This window comes from Triticum aestivum, chromosome 1D, assembly GCF_018294505.1.
Source record: "Triticum aestivum cultivar Chinese Spring chromosome 1D, IWGSC CS RefSeq v2.1, whole genome shotgun sequence".
Lineage (NCBI taxonomy): Eukaryota > Viridiplantae > Streptophyta > Magnoliopsida > Poales > Poaceae > Triticum > Triticum aestivum.
The window spans coordinates 270,119,111-270,129,111 of NC_057796.1; the positions used below are offsets into that span (position 1 = coordinate 270,119,111).

General features: G+C 41.6%; 1 long non-coding RNA gene across 3 annotated transcripts; it reads left to right on the forward strand.

Annotated features, from left to right (window-relative positions):
• The first annotated feature begins 321 nt into the window (after window positions 1–321).
• Window positions 322–6,138, forward strand: LOC123181416 (uncharacterized). 3 transcript variants are annotated; one of them, XR_006491721.1, is made up of 9 exons: window positions 322–742; window positions 822–1,004; window positions 1,130–1,744; window positions 1,959–3,048; window positions 3,401–3,471; window positions 3,721–3,874; window positions 3,956–4,027; window positions 4,306–4,406; window positions 5,566–6,138. It is a non-coding gene; the product is annotated as an uncharacterized lncRNA (long non-coding RNA). The 3 variants fall into 3 exon arrangements; XR_006491723.1 differs by having other exon boundaries at window positions 1,959–2,996; XR_006491722.1 differs by lacking the exon at window positions 4,306–4,406.
• The last annotated feature ends 3,863 nt before the right edge of the window (window positions 6,139–10,001 follow it).

The window sequence follows — 10,001 nt, forward strand, 5'->3', positions numbered from 1 at the left end:
AGCGAAGGGAGTATAAGATAGCAGCAAGCTTAAATACAACCTAGAGTCGGCAGCAATTCTAACAACCATCGGGTCAGAAGATACAAACTTGGCATGATATATTGCACCCACAACTAAGCCATGATATATGTAGAGTATCTCTACTCCTAATGAACGAGTTGGTGAATAGTCTCCGCGGTTTATTTTCGCTGGGTTTTTTTTCGTCTCTCCTCCCACCTCCCTCGCATCCAAGCACGATGCCCCCTCGCGCGAGAAAAAAAACGGACGACGACCGCCCTCGCGAAAAAGAACCGTACGACGACCTCTCACACGAAGAAAAAAACTAACGATCTCTCCCTGCGCCTGGGAACTCGATCTGGATCACGGCGGCGGCGGCGGCGGCGACGACTCCTCTCTCTCTCTCCGCGCACCGACGCATCCCCCGGAGCCCTGCCCACCTCCTCCCTTTTCAGCGCGCACATCGCGACCCCTGTGGCTACTCCACTCTTGAGGCGTCGTGGAGGTTACGGAAACCCGATGGCGTTGGCTTGCCGGAGATGAAGAAGACAGCCAGGTGATGCGGTACTCGGGAGGTGGAATTGGCAACGGAGGTGGCTCCATATGGATGCCGCGGACCTCCCACTGGATGGAATCGAAGTGGGACGATGTGCTTCGGTCGTCAACGACGGCTGCGCGGGATGCAGTATGGTATGGATCGGGCATCTCGAGGATGGGCTCTCTTCGCAAGGCCTCCTCCACGCCAGTACGCTCTCTGATCTGAACCTTCTTCCCTTTGCTCACGCACGCACAGACACAGACGTACCTGACCCGTCGTTGAACAGCAGCGGAGGTGTTTGAGGAGTCTGTCCCGGGGCTGCTCGTGAAGCATGTCGACGTCTCCGTCTTGCCATTGCTCAAAACACCGCCCTGCCGGCCGGGGTCCTTATTTGCCATCGAGGCCTTCCGCAACAGGGTCCATGATGCCTGATTGCTTCCTCTTCGGCTGGATCGGGTCCAACCACACAGTAAGCTATGCCTCATCTTCCGTCTTCTTTCTTAAATTTTTTGTGGTTCTTGGTCTGATTCTCAATAAAGAGCTCAAACTCGTCTTGAGTTTTTGGTTATGACCTGCCCTATATTGTTGGTACAGATTATTGTACTACTGTCTTGAGTGGCAAATATTTACTGAGATGGGATAATAGGTATACTATTTTTCGATTTCAAGACTGAAATATGATTTCTTCCTGCTCTATGTCAATTTAATTTTTTCCTGAATAATTTACCAACACAGTGCAGGTTGATGTGTGTAGCACGTGTTAACAAAATCTCAATTATCTGCATGGTATATATATCTCTAATAATTGTCTTTTCCAGAATGAAGAGAAGGTATGAGAAAGATAATACTAATATTCCCGATACATTTGACATTTAACTTTTACCAGATTCTTGGATTCCTCAAAATCATGTCTGTTAGCGTTTCTTCTATATATATATGCATGATCTTTCCTTTTGAAATTCTCATCATGTACATGATTTTTGCTACTGCTGGCCTTGAATTGGCACTGATTTGGGCCACCTTGTTGAATGATTCGTGCACTGATGTGTTTCGTTGGTCTTTTGCGGCATGTGGGGAGCGTAAACTGGAAGAACGTGTGCAGCAGGCATCGCTGCTGCGCTGGACGACGTTGTGCGAGGCCATGGCCATGGACGATGTGCTGTTGGAGAACGACGCATGACTAAGGTAGTCGATGTGAACGACCACTGGGTATGTAATGGTTTAGTCCTCCTGAATTTGCACTCTGTTTTTTAGTCCTCTGTAGTGTTGTTCAATTTGGGCAGGGCTTACATTCTCTCATAGGATCAGAATTCAGACCAAACAAGGTCTCATAAGCTTTGCCGTTGTTTTGTTCGAAACATAAAAACAGCCATTATCGAGGAAAGAGTCATTCTCACATAGCGATTTGTTTGCCTCCTTGCAGAATTCCAATTGCTTATGGATTTGTATGATGCAGCCTACATGTTCCCATCATCCAGTAAAATATAGACATCAATTATTGCATCTGGGTTTATATTATGCATCCCCGCTGCCAGTTTCATTGTTAAGTAGGAACGCAGATTACATTTATAAATGATATATGTATGTAATTGTGTGCTGCATTCTTGCTGCTTCCAGTAGATGTACTATCTTTTCAGCGTTGACTTTTAAAGCGTTTTTGCTGACAAGAAGCTTATCAGTCGTAATGTTCAGCACCTACATTACCTGATGGTCATGTAGTGCTAGGGAAATAGATATTAATGTGGGAAATAGATATACAATATGTTATAAAGGATAAGACAAATAATTATTGGGTGTGAAAGATCAGGATGGAAGCATTTTTTTTGCTATCATATGAATTATTGAATACAATCTCGTATGCAACCCCTCAAAATTAGATTTAATTCATGCTCGTACACCATCACTTAAGTAGGAAAAGAGAAGTATTTCTAAGGCTACTCTATATCTTATTTTTCTTTCACAACATATATATTATTAGTTATATGTTTGCTTGGGTAGGAAAGTAACAATCAATCCCTCAAAATAAAAGGAAACTAATGATCAAGACCTTAGCTGGCTGACGGTAACTCCATTCATTCTCTTCCAATTATTATTATTTTAGTTATTTTTCTATTCTCATGGGTAGGAATTCTTCTGTGTTGTTTTGCTTTAGTTTCGTAGTTGTCACTCCCATGTATCTCTTCGACGAGGAGACGTGGACACGAGGCCTAACTATCCGGTATAAATTGGTTTTCCCACTGTCGCTGTGAGATTGGATTGTTGTTCCCTTTTCTGCACATGATTGTTCCACTTGTGATTTATCATATATGAATTGCTACTTGACATCCTTTTGATCCAGCATGATTTCTTGCTTCTTCTCATCTTGTTGACTACTGGTTGTGTTTGTTCTCTCGCCAAAGGCCGGGACTTTGAGTTGCCTGCCATGGTGGAGCTCGGGATGTTGGCAGATCTGACCGGACTGGTGAGCACTCTGCCCACACCTGCCGAGGTCGCCCTGCTCTGTGCCATGCTCGGTAACTCACCCTCGCTGATGGGAATGTTATGCACAAAATGCTGATGAAGTTGTGTACTGATTCAATGAACTGAATTTTAATTAGCTGATGGTGATGATATATTTTTTGTGAACTAAAAAAAGCGTATCCCCATATTGGTGCTTTTAGGAAATGGCGAATTTACGTATCCTTATCAGCCTTATACTAATACATGTATCTGTATCGGTGCATTCTTGGATTTCATGTATAAGCCGCTCAAGAGAAATTTAAATAAGGTTGTTATGTTTCAGCATACTATACATGCTTTCCCGTAGACAATGCTGCAATACTGTCATGTGATAACTGGTACTGATATAAGGACCCTTATCTTTAGTGCCATTTGGAGTAACAGTCTACAATGCCACAACACTTCGTTGGACCTATTTTTGGCGTTTCTTCTGCCAGGTATCTCTATGATTTAAGTAGATAGAAGTTATTAATTACACGTTCATTGTGGTAGACCGATTGTCTCTCTTCTACAATAGGAAATCTATTATGTCCTGATGAGATGCTATCGTATGACTAATATGTAACTGGTGATGTTTTATGTCTCATAGTTAAATTTTGTTTCATATTTTGAATTGGTTATTGAACATTTTTGTTTCCATGACAGTAGATCTATATCGGGATTTATAGCATATGCTCTATGTGCAGCTGATGAGTCTTTCAGGGATGCAAATTGTCTGCCTTCGGAAAATCAGAAGAATGAAAGAATGGGATTTATAGCATATATGCTCTATGTGCAGCTGATGAAGCTTTGAGAGATGAAAATTGGTTGCCTTCGGAAAATAAGAAGAAGGAAAGAACGGTACCAATTGCTTTTAGTGGAAGCCCTTTTCCTTTTTTGTATTTTTGCCGAGTCGCTGGATCTGATTAGAGCTTTTATCAGGGTGTTTCAATTGGTGGGGGAATCGGAAGCATCTCAGACATTTTAAATGCATGACTGCTGATTGCTGAAAATGTTCGTACCCACAGTCACTACAATTTGTTTTATTCTCATTCTTTTCCTTTTCGTTGATGAAGATAAGATCGATGGTCTATCATGCATGCATGTAGGAGCAGATTTCCTAATCTGTTGGGCTAATATTGTTAGTTCAGATTTGGAGACCCATATTTTTTGCTCACAGCGATGTCTAGAACATTATTGTATCTAGCAGATATGAATAATTTTATCTCCAGAGTAAAGCCATATATACAATATGGCTATGCTAATTAAACATTATTTGATGAATTTATTAGGAAATATGCAGTTATGGATCCATTCTATAGTTGGAATATGAGACTCCATATATGTGTGTATGTTTATTTTTGCTTGAATCTGGTGCTGAAGGTGTGAACAGGTGAGTCCTGCTTACAAGTTCGTCTAAAGAATTTTCATGTTTTAAAGCCATTGAGACATTTATCCCTCCACCTTCTATATCTATTTATCGTCAATTAGTGCAATAGTGGTCTCTGGTGTATTACCCATTCCACACTAGCTTGTTTCCTTTTCGTTTTGGGGGTTATTTGCAGTGGAAACTATTGTTTGTGCTTGCCACTCATTAAATCGTCTTTGAAAATCTAACGAGCGGAAGCAGAATAGCTCATTTTATACCATTGGTTGCAGTTTTACATCCACATTGCCAATTTGTATTTTTTTAAGCACAAGCAATAGTTATGTGCATCAATCGCATATTCTTCTGATAATACTAAATTCAATATGCGGATCAATCTTTATATATGTATAAGAAACCAATTGGTGATCCTTTGTACATAGAATAATCAGGGTCCGATTCACTTGGATGTACCTCAATTTGCTGTTATATGATTTACTGTTTTAGGTTGTAGTGTTAGCACAAAAAGTCATAATAGGGAATTAATGAGTAACAGTTGACTCAGATAGTGTTTGAGTATGTTTCTCCTAAAGCTAATTGATTTTATTAAGCATTCATAAGTTCTTAGAAATTCAGATAGCCATTTTCTCTAGGCTGCAATATGTGTGGATCAGTTGATGCTCAATATTTTCTGGATATTACATGAACTCTGAAATACATTTTTTTCTCTCTTAGGTTTTAACCTTTGGGTGGGGGTATTTTTTGTAACATGGAATAGTGATGAATATCATTTCTAGAATTTATAATGAGCAATTATGTTCTAACTTTCTCTGGCTGTAGAATTACTGGAGATGGGTTAGTAGTTTTACCCTTTCAATTAGCATGAATTTATATAGAAGGTTGGTTTTGAACTAAATTGATGCCCTCTTGTTCACTTCTATGAACTGAAATGATGTCCGGCTATAGTACATTGGTCTTTCATATGTTGGTTGTGCATACATGGCCTTAGCTTATCCTTCTCTACTTTCATTTCACTAAAAATGGAAATATCGCCTGAAACTTTTATGCATGTGCTACTGCTACCTTTGATCTTTGGTTCCTTGATATATCTTGTTCAGCATGCCTTCAAAGGTTATCATAAACTATAACTATCTAACATGCATTGTACTATGACCTGATGATGTAGCAATTTGCAACGTCGTGGCAAGGTTCAGTTCGGCAAGGAGACCAATGAGGCAGCTACTTGTACAATGTCCAAGCCGATTGTACTCTGGCCTGTCAAACAAGAAGACTCGATGCAACTAGCTACTGAAAAGGAGATGAATGTGGTCATGTTGACAACCAAGACAAAGAAGCAGGAGACCAAGCCTTCTGCGTTCCCCATTGGCATGCACAAGGAGTTCCGCAAGATGGACAATGTTGTCCAGAATTAGGTCACTAGCAGCTACTACATGACCGACTTGACCAAGCCCACTCTTCCAAGACTATCAATTTACCGCAACCTCCAAGTTACGGCGACGCATGGGCGGGGCAGCCACCCCCCAGACCCCGTTAGCACAATGTCATAAAAATATATTTATACTGATTGTTGCGCAAAGTAGAAGGCTATTGTTTGTAGTTATTAGTTTATTTCCTCTATATACAATGACACGGTTTACTGTGTGTCCAAGAGGAAGGAAAAATAGATTTATAGGTGTTATGTGACTTACCTTTTAAAAGGAATAACTTCATGCTATTGAGTCTTCACTATTTGCTTCACAGAATTATGGCCATAATAAGGAAGTCCATCATGGAGTATATATAACATCGTTTTCTATTATTCTGCAACTCTATCTACCCCTAATAAGAAGTCCATCTATTTTAGATGGTGAGTTGATGAAATTTGTTCCCTAAAATGTATGCGGTAATTTGGGTTGTACCCAAATATCTCCTTTTCCTTCAAATAAATTATCCCCGGAACTATCTGTTTTGAGTAAACATTTCTTAAACGTAGGCACGTTTCAACCGCTAACCAAGCCCGGTCACCATCACATGTTTAGTGCGTGGATTCTGCCAGTGTCATAATAATTTTTTTTGAGGTTTGCCAATGTCATAATATTGGCATAATCACCACGTGTGCGGGGGAATATCATATATCCATAAACCTCATATGTTTTTTCCAGTGGAACATTATCATGACAAACTAGTCAATTTTTTAAAATGCCCGTGGCAATGCACGGGCATTCTACTAGTAATGGTTAGTGTTTGTTTTTAGCAAACAATAATCGTAACATAATGGCTAGTTTAACTAAAGTGATATAGTCGAAGAGGTATGATGAGATCTGAGTCATTGAGAGGAGTCACTGTCGGCCCTTGGGTAGTTGAAGAAATTGGTAGGGGTGTAGGATCGAAAGTAGGTCTAGAGGGGGGAGGGGGAGGGGTGATTAGACTACTTGACCAAATAAAAATCTAGCCTTTCCCCAATTTTAAGTCTTGGCAGATTTTAACAACTTAGCACAAGTCAAGCAATCAACCTACACATGCAATTCTAGGAGTATAGCAGCAGAATGTAAATCATTGCATATGAAGGTAAAGGGAGGGGTTTGGAGTGGCAAACGCAATGTAGACACGGAGATTTTTGGCGTGGTTTCGATAGGTGGTGCTATCGTACATCCACGTTGGTGGAGACTTCAACCCACGAAGGGCAACGGTTGCGCGAGTCCACGGAGGGCTCCACCCACGAAGGGTTCACGAAGAAGCAACCTTGTCTATCCCACCATGGCCATCGCCCATGAAGGACTTGCCTCACTTGGGTAGATCTTCATGAAGTAGGCGATCTCCTTGCCCATACAAACTCCTTGGTTCAACCCCACAATCTTGACGGAGGCTCCCGAGTGACACATAACCAATCTAGGAGACACCACTCTCCAAAAGGTAATAGATGGTGTGTTGATGATGAACTCCTTGCTCTTGTGTTTCAAATGATAGTCTCCCCAACACTCAACTCTCTGTCATAGATTTGGTTATGGTGGAAAGATGATTTGAGTGGAAAGCAACTTGGGGAAGGCTAGAGATAAAGATTCTTGTGGTTGGATTGGAATGTCTTGGTCTCAACACATGAGTAGGTGGTTCTCTCTCAGAAAATGAATGCTGTAAGTGTAGGCACGTTCTGATGGCTCTCTCTCTCTAATGGAGAGGAGGGTGGAGGGGTATATATAGCCTCCACACAAAATCTAACCGTTACACACAAAAGAGCCAACTCGGTCAGACCGAATGTATGAACTCGGTGAGACCGATTTAGTCCAAAATGTGAACGTTAGGATTTTCGGTGGGACCGACATGATCAACTCGGTAGGACTGATGCGCTAGGGTTAGGGCAAAACTTGATCTCGGTTTGACCGATCACTTCAACTCGGTGAGATCGATTTCAGTAACAAGAAAACAGAGAGTTGGCCAGGCAAACTCGGTGGGACCGATCGCTCCTTTCGGTGAGACCGAAACGTTACGAAAGAGAAACAGAGAGTTTGCATTGCCAACTCGGTGGGACCGATCGCTCATTTCGGTCAGACCGAAACGTTATGAAGGGAAACAGAGAGTTTGCAATCCCATCTCGGTGAGACCGAGATCCCTATCGGTGAGACCGAACTGATTAGGGTTTGTGGCTATGGCTATGTCAAGTGAACTCGGTGGCGCCGGATGGATCAAATCGGTGAGGCCGAGTTTGACTTTAGGCTTAGGATATATTTGGATATGAGAAAGTGGTTGAGGATTTTGGAGCATATCACTAAGCATTTTGAGCAAGTAGGCCATTAAGCAACACCTCATCCCTTTTAATAGTATTGGCTTTCCTATGGACTCAATGTGATCTTGGATCACTAAAATAGAAAAGAAGAGTCTTGAGCTTTTGCCAATATTTGCCCTTAGCATTTTGAGGGGTCCACATTTCTTAGTCCATGCCATGCCAAACATTGAACTTTCTGAAATAATTATATTGAAAGAATATTAGTTCAATGAGCTTTATGTTGTTAAGAATTACCAAAACCACCCAGGGATTAGTTGCACTTTCAATTTCCCCCTTTTTGGTAATTGATGACAACATATAGATCAAAGCTTCGACAAATGATAATATGAATGAAATGCATCGTCGCTTTGAGAAGTATGTGATAAGCAAGAGCTCCCCCTAAATTTGTGCATTATTTTTGGTTTGCTTTTGAATGCAAATGTACAATCGATTAGGATTATGGGCTACTCTTCCATGTTACATACATCTTGATGGAGCGCTCAAAATGATAGAACATATATGACATGCACTCATCACCAAGACAAATATGATAGATCATACACAAGATTTAAGAGATATCATCATTCAAGCATAGCATAATAAAGCATGGTATGATCGACCACATGATCATAGAAGTATCTCACACACAAACACAAATATTGTAGCAAACACAAGCAAAGTGAGCAAATAAGTAGCAAGAGAGACCAATAGACAACAAAACACACACACACACACTCTCTCTCTCGAAGCCTATGATCTATACACTTTCTCCCCCTTTGGTAGCAAGTTACCAAAAAGCTCGAAAATGCATAGTGCTATACGACACTCTAAGTAAGATCTCTGGGAGCTCCGGAGTGCGAAGATGGCGTGGAGAGAACAACATCTGCGAAGACTTCTGCTGACGTCTGAGGAACTGGAGGAGTTGCCACTGGAGGGGCAAATGAGGTTGTGGCTGCAGGAGCTGAAGTTGTAGTCCTAGTGTCAATCACTGGCACTGCTGCATACCTTTGTGCTCTAGGCACCCTCTGATAAGCATCTGTGGTTGTCCTGTCATTCCTGTCCTCAAGGTCTTCTTGTATCTTCTCAACTGAAGACTGAATCTCAGTGACGTTGACATCCAAGTCATGTAGCTTTGTCTCAAAGATCCTCTCAAGGCTCTCTTGATTTCGAGTCAGGGTAGCTAGTCCTTTCTCTATTCTCACAGTGGCCTCAAGAAGATAGCTGAGCTGGTCCTGCTTGGTCTTGAGATTGACTGCAGATGGGTCTGGGATCTTTGAAGCTTTTTCTACTTGTGGCTTCTCTCTCTTCTCTTGAGCCTCAACAAAAGTTGGATGTGAAGCATCCATCACAATAGTGTTATCATCAAAATCAGGCCTCAAGGGAAGGTGCTCTCTGTCCAACAAATATGTGCTTGTGCCCATCTTGGAATTTATGAGCATCTGAATATGTGGAGCATAGCCACATGATCTCTTCTGGCCAGCTGCAATTCTCTTAACAGTCTCAACAATCAAACTCATCACTTTGAATTTCTCTGGCACATCAAACATGTGTAGCAAGTTGATGGAGTGCCCTCTGATCATCTTGTGATCTCCAGACTTGGGCAACAAAGTGTGCCAGAGAATGGTGTTGATTGTTGGCAGCCCTGACAGAAGGTAATACACATAGCCAAACTTATGTGTTTCCAAGGCATTATCTGGAATTTCCTTATACATGTGTGCCATAGAGTTGTGATCTTTTCTGGGCTTGGCATACACATCAATATCATCATCTGCCTCTTCTGGAGTATTTATCAGCTTTGCCCACTCAGCAATGGAAGATTGGTACCTAGTACCCTCAGTCATCCAGACAATCTTGCCATCTGG